This window comes from Mixophyes fleayi, unplaced genomic scaffold (assembly GCF_038048845.1).
Source record: "Mixophyes fleayi isolate aMixFle1 unplaced genomic scaffold, aMixFle1.hap1 Scaffold_89, whole genome shotgun sequence".
NCBI lineage: Eukaryota > Metazoa > Chordata > Amphibia > Anura > Limnodynastidae > Mixophyes > Mixophyes fleayi.
Genome location: NW_027448619.1, coordinates 44,462 through 53,119, shown reverse-complemented (window position 1 = coordinate 53,119; position 8,658 = coordinate 44,462).

Below are 8,658 nucleotides of genomic sequence, written 5' to 3'. Positions count from 1 at the left end.
AATTGAATCATGAATCATAAATTGAATTATGAATCATGATTCATGAATCGGATCATAAATCATGAATTGAATCATGATTTATGAATCATAAATCGAATCATGAATCATGAATCATGAATCGACTCATGAATTATGAATCATAAATGGAATCATGAATCATGAAATGAATCATGAATTGAATCATGAATCATGAATCATGAAATGAATTATGAAATGATTCATGAATCATGAATTTAATCATGAATCAAGAATTGAATCATGAATTGAATCATGATCATGAATTGAATCATGAATCATGAATTGAATCATGAATTGAATCATGAATCATGAATCGAATTATGAATCATGAATTCAATCATAAATCATGAATTCAATCATGAATCATGAATCATGAAATGATTCATGAATCATGAATTGAATCATGAACCATTTATTGAATCATGAATCATGAATTGTCATGAATCATGAATCATGAATCATGAATCATGAATCATGAATCATAAATCGAATCATGAATCATTAATAAACTCATGAATTATAAATTGAATCATGAATCATGAATCATGAAATGAATCATGAATTGTATCATGAATTGAATCATGAATCATGAATTGAATCATGAATCATGAATCATGAATTGAATCATGAATTGAAACATGAATCATGAATCATGAATCATGAAATGAATCATGAATTGAACCATGAATTGAAACATGAATCATGAATCATGAATTGAATCATGAATCGTGAAATGAATCATGTATTGAATCATGAATCATGATTTGAATCATGAATCATAAATTGAATTATGAATCATGAATTGAATCATGAATCATGAAATGATACATGAAATGAATCATGAATCAAGATTTTAAGCATCAATCATGAATCATGATTCATGAATTGATTCATGAATCATGAATAATGAATCGAATTATGAATCATGAATTGAATCATGAATCATGAATTGAATCATGAATTGAATCATGAATCATAAAATGAATCATGAATTGAATCATGAATTAAATCATGAATCATGAATTGAATCATGAATTAAATCATGAATCATGAAATGAATCATGAATCATGAATTGAATCATGAATCATGAATTGAGTAATGAATCATGAATCGAATCATGAATCATAAATCATGAAATAAATCATGAATTGTATCATGAACCATGAATCATGAATTGAATCATGAATCGAATCATGAATCATGAATTGAATCATGAATCATGAATCATGAATCGAATCATGAATCATGAATCGACTAATGAATCATGAATCATAAATTGAATCATGAATCATGAATCATGAAATGAATCATGAATTGAATCATGAATTGAATCATGAATCATGAATCATGAAATGAATTATGAAATGATTCATGAATCATGAATTTAATCATGAATCATGAATATAATCATGAATTGAATCATGATCATAAATTGAATCATGAATCATGAATTGAATCATAAATTGAATCATGAATCATGAATCGAATCATGAATCATGAATCATGAATTGATTCATGAATCATGAATTGAATCATGAATTGAATCATGAATCATGAAATAAATTATAAAATGATTCATGAATCATGAATTTAATCATGAATCATGAATATAATCATGAATTCAATCATGATCATAAATTGAATCATGAATCATGAATTGAATCATGAATCGAATCATGAATCATGAATCGAATCATGAATCATGAATTGAATAATGAATCATGAATCATGAATTGATTCATGAATCATTAATTGAATCATGAATTTAATCATGAATTATGAATCATGAATAAAATCATGAATCATGAATCGAATCATGAATCATGAATTAAATCATGAATCATGAATTGATTCATGAATCATTAATTGAATCATGAATCATGAATTGAATCATGAATCATAAATTGAATCATGAATTGAATCATGAATCATGAATCGAATCATGAATCATGAATCATGAATTAAATCATGAATCGTGAAATGAATCATGAATTGAATCATGAATCCTGACTCATGAAATGAATCATTAATTGAATCATGAATCATGAATTGAATCATAACTTGAATTATGAATTGAATCATGAATTATGTATTAAATCATGAATTGAAACATGAAATGAATCAGGAATTGAATCATGAATTGAATCAAGATTTCAATCATGAATCATGAATCATGAATTGAATTATGAATCATGAATTGAATCATGAATCATGAATTGAATCATGAATTGAATCATGAATCATGAATCATTAAATGAATCATGAATTGACTCATGAATCGAATCATGAATCATGAATCGAATCATGAATCAAGAATTGAATCATGAATTGAATTATGAATTATGAATTGAATCATAAATCAAGAATTGAATCATGAATTGAATCATGAATCATGAATCATGAATTGAATCATGAATCAGGAATTGAATCATGAATCATGAATCGAATCATGAATCAAGAATTGAATCATGAATCATGAATTGAATCATGAATCATGAATCGAATTATGAATCATGAATTGAATCATGAATTGAATCATGGATCATGAATCATAAAATGAATCATGAATCATGAATCATGAAATGAATCATGAATTGAATCATGAATTGAATCATGAATTGAATCATGAATCATGAATCATAAAATGAATCATGATTTGAATCATGAATTGAATCATGAATTATGAAATGATTCATGAATCATGAATCATGAATTGAATCATGAATCATGAATTGATTAATGAATCATGAATTGAATCATGAATCATGAATCATGAATCGAATCATGAATCATGAATCGAATCATGAATCATGAATTGAATCATGAATCCTGAATTGAATCATAAATCAAATCATGAATCATGAATTATGAATCGAATCATGAATCATGAATCGAATCAGGAGTCATAAAACATGAACTAAATCATGAATCGAATCATTAATCATGAATCATGAATCGAATCATGAATCATGAATCGAATCATGAATAATGAATTAAATCATGAATCATGAATTGAATCATAAATCATGAATTGAATCATGAACCATGAATCATGAAATGATTCATGAATCATGAATTGAATCATGAACCATGAATTGAATCATGAATCATAAATTGAATCATGAATCATGAATCATGAATCATGAATTGAATCATTAATCATGAATTGAATCATAAATCATGAATTGAATCATGAATCATGAATCAAATCATGAATCATAAATCATGAATTAAATCATGAATCGAATCATTAATCATGAATCATGAATCATAAATTGAATCATGAATCATGAAATGAATCATGAATTAAATCATGAATAGAATCATGAATCATGAATCGAATCATGAATCATAAATCATGAATTAAATCATGAATCGAATCATTAATCATGAATTATGAATCGAATCATGAATCATGAATCGAATCATGAATAATGAATTGAATCTTGAATCATGAATTGAATCATGAATCATGAATTGAATCATGAACCATGAATTGAATCATGAATTGAATCATGAATCATGAATCATAAAATGAATCATGAATTAAATCATGAATTGAATCATGAATAATGAAATGAATCATGAATCATGAATTGAATCATGAATCATGAAATAAATCATGAATCATGAATTGAATCATGAATCATGAATCATGAATCGAATCATGAATCAAGAATTGAATCATGTATTGAATCATGAATCATGAATCATGAATCAAGAATTGAATCATGTATTGAATCATGAATCATGAATCATGAATCATGAATTGAATCATGAATCATGAATTGAATCATGAATCATGAATCGAATCATGAATCATGAATCATGAATTGATTCATGAAACATGAATTGAATCATGAATCATGAATCGAATCATGAATCATGAATCGAATCATGAATCATGAATCATGAATTGATTCATGAAACATGAATTGAATAATGAATCATGAATCATGAATCGAATAATGAATCATGAATCATGAAATAAATCATGAATTGAATCATGAATCATAAAATGAATCAAGAATTGAATCATGAATTGAATCTTGAATCATGAATTAAATCATGAATTGATATATTAATCATGAATCATGGATCGAATCATGAATCATAAATCATGAATTAAATCATGAATTGAATCATTAATCATGAATCATGAATGAATCATGAATCATGAATTGAATCATGAATAATGAATTGAATCATGAATCATGAATTCAATCATAAATCATGAATTGAATCATGAATCATGAATCATGAATTAAATCATGAATCATGAATTGAATCATGAACCATGAATTGAATCATGAATTGAATCATGAATCATGAATCATAAAATTAATCATGAATTGAATCATGAATTGAATCATGAATAATGAAATGAATCATGAATCATGAATTGAATTATGAATCATGAAATGAATCATGAATCATGAATTGAATCATGAATCATGAATCGAATCATGAATCATGAATCATGAATCGAATCCTGAATTATGAATTCAATCATGAATCATGAATTAAATCATAAATCAAATCATGAATCATGAATTGAATCATGAATCATGAATCATGAATCATGAATCGAATCATGAATCATGAATCGAATCATGAATCATGGATTGAATCATGAATCATGGATTGAATCATGAATCATGGATTGAATCATGAATCATAAATTAAATCATAAATCAAATCATGAATCATGAATCATGAATCGAATCATGAATCATGAATCGAATCATGAATCATAAATCATGAATTAAATCATGAATCAAATCATTAATCATGAATCATGAATCGAATCATGAATCATGAATCATGAATTGAATCATGAATCGTGAATTGAATTATGAATCATTAATTAAAATATGAAATGAATCATGATTGGAATCATGAATTGAATCATGAATCATAAAATGATAAATGAAATGAATCATGAATCAAGATTTCAAGCATCAATTATATATCATGATTCATGAATTAAATCATGAATCATAATTCAAATTATGAATCATGAATTAAATCATGAATCATGAATTGTATCATGAATTGAATCATGAATTGAATCATGAATCATGAATCATAAAATGAATCATGAATTGAATCATGAATTCAATCATGAATCATGAATTGATTAATGAATCATGAATTGAATCATGAATTGAATCATGAATTATGAATCGAATCATGAATCATGAATCGAATCATAAATCATGAATTGAATCATGAATCATGAATTGAATCATAAATCAAATCATGAATCATGAATCATGAATCGAATCATGAATCATAAATCATATATTAAATCATGATCGAATCATTAATCAAGAATCATAAATCGAATCATGAATCATGAATCGAATCATGAATAATGAATTGAATCATGAATCACGAATTGAATCATAAATCATGAATTGAATCATGAATCATGAATTGAATCATAAATCATGAATTAAATCATGAATCGAATCATTAATCATGAATCATGAATCGAATCTTGAATCATGAATCGAATCATGAATAATGAATTGAATCTTGAATCATGAATTGAATCATGAATCATGAATTGAATCATGAACCATGAATTGAATCATGAATTGAATCATGAATCATGAATCATAAAATGAATCATGAATTAAATCATGAATTGAATCATGAATAATGAAATGAATCATGAATCATGAATTGAATCATGAATCATGAAATAAATCATGAATCATGAATTGAATCATGAATCATGAATCATGAATCGAATCATGAATCATGAATCGAATCATGAATCATGAATCATGAATCGAATCATGAATTATGAATTGAATCATGAATCATGAATTAAATAATAAATCAAATCATGAATCATGAATTGAATCATGAATCATGAATTGAATCATGAATCATGAATTGAATCATGAATCATGAATCGAATCATAATTCATAAATCATGAATTAAATCATGAATCGAATCATTAATCTTGAATCATGAATCGAATCATGAATCATGAATCATGAATCGAATCATGAATCATGAATCGAATCATAATTCATAAATCATGAATTAAATCATGAATCGAATCATTAATCTTGAATCATGAATCGAATCATGAATCATGAATCATGAATTGAATCATTAATCGTGAATTGAATCATGAATCATGAATTGTATCATGAATTGAATCATGAATTGAATCATAAATCATGAATTAAATCATAAATCGAATCATTAATCATGAATCATGAATCATGAATCATGAATCGAATCATGAATCATGGATTGAATCATGAATCATAATTAAATCATAAATCAAATCATGATTCATGAATCATGAATCATGAATCAAATTATGAATCATGAATCGAATCATGAATCATAAATCATGAATTAAATCATGAATCGAATCATTAATCATGAATCACGAATCGAATCATGAATCATGAATTGAATCATGAATAATGAATTGAATCATGAATTATGAATTCAATCATAAATCACGAATTGAATCATGAATCATGAATCATGAAATGATTCATGAATCATGAATTGAATCATAAACCATGAATTGAATCATGAATCATAAATTGAATTATGAATCATGATTCATGAATCGGATCATAAATCATGAATTGAATCATGATTTATGAATCATAAATCGAATCATGAATCATGAATCATGAATCGACTCATGAATTATGAATCATAAATGGAATCATGAATCATGAAATGAATCATGAATTGAATCATGAATCATGAATCATGAAATGAATTATGAAATGATTCATGAATCATGAATTTAATCATGAATCAAGAATTGAATCATGAATTGAATCATGATCATGAATTGAATCATGAATCATGAATTGAATCATGAATTGAATCATGAATCATGAATCGAATTATGAATCATGAATTCAATCATAAATCATGAATTCAATCATGAATCATGAATCATGAATGATTCATGAATCATGAATTGAATCATGAACCATTTATTGAATCATGAATCATGAATTGAATCATGAATCATGAATCATGAATTGAATCATGAATCATGAATCATAAATCGAATCATGAATCATTAATAAACTCATGAATTATAAATTGAATCATGAATCATGAATCATGAAATGAATCATGAATTGTATCATGAATTGAATCATGAATCATGAATTGAATCATGAATCATGAATCATGAATTGAATCATGAATCATGAAAGGAATCATGAATTGAATCATGAATTGAAACATGAATCATGAATCATGAATCATGAAATGAATCATGAATTGAACCATGAATTGAAACATGAATCATGAATCATGAATTGAATCATGAATCGTGAAATGAATCATGTATTGAATCATGAATCATGATTTGAATCATGAATCATAAATTGAATTATGAATCATGAATTGAATCATGAATCATGAAATGAATCATGAACTGAATCATAAATTGAATCATGAATTGAATCATGAATTATGTATTAAATCATTAATTGAAACATGAAATGAATCATGATTTGAATCATAAATTGAATCATGATCATGAAATGATACATGAAATGAATCATGAATCAAGATTTTAAGCATCAATCATGAATCATGATTCATGAATTGATTCATGAATCATGAATAATGAATCGAATTATGAATCATGAATTGAATCATGAATCATGAATTGAATCATGAATTGAATCATGAATCATAAAATGAATCATGAATTGAATCATGAATTAAATCATGAATCATGAATTGAATCATGAATTAAATCATGAATCATGAAATGAATCATGAATCATGAATTGAATCATGAATCATGAATTGAGTAATGAATCATGAATCGAATCATGAATCATAAATCATGAATTAAATCATGAATTGTATCATGAACCATGAATCATGAATTGAATCATGAATCGAATCATGAATCATGAATTGAATCATGAATCATGAATCATGAATCGAATCATGAATCATGAATCGACTAATGAATCATGAATCATAAATTGAATCATGAATCATGAATCATGAAATGAATCATGAATTGAATCATGAATTGAATCATGAATCATGAATCATGAAATGAATTATGAAATGATTCATGAATCATGAATTTAATCATGAATCATGAATATAATCATGAATTGAATCATGATCATAAATTGAATCATGAATCATGAATTGAATCATAAATTGAATCATGAATCATGAATCGAATCATGAATCATGAATCATGAATTGATTCATGAATCATGAATTGAATCATGAATTGAATCATGAATCATGAAATAAATTATAAAATGATTCATGAATCATGAATTTAATCATGAATCATGAATATAATCATGAATTCAATCATGATCATAAATTGAATCATGAATCATGAATTGAATCATGAATCGAATCATGAATCATGAATCGAATCATGAATCATGAATTGAATAATGAATCATGAATCATGAATTGATTCATGAATCATTAATTGAATCATGAAATTTAATCATGAATTATGAATCATGAATAAAATCATGAATCATGAATCGAATCATGAATCATGAATTAAATCATGAATCATGAATTGATTCATGAATCATTAATTGAATCATGAATCATGAATTGAATCATGAATCATAAATTG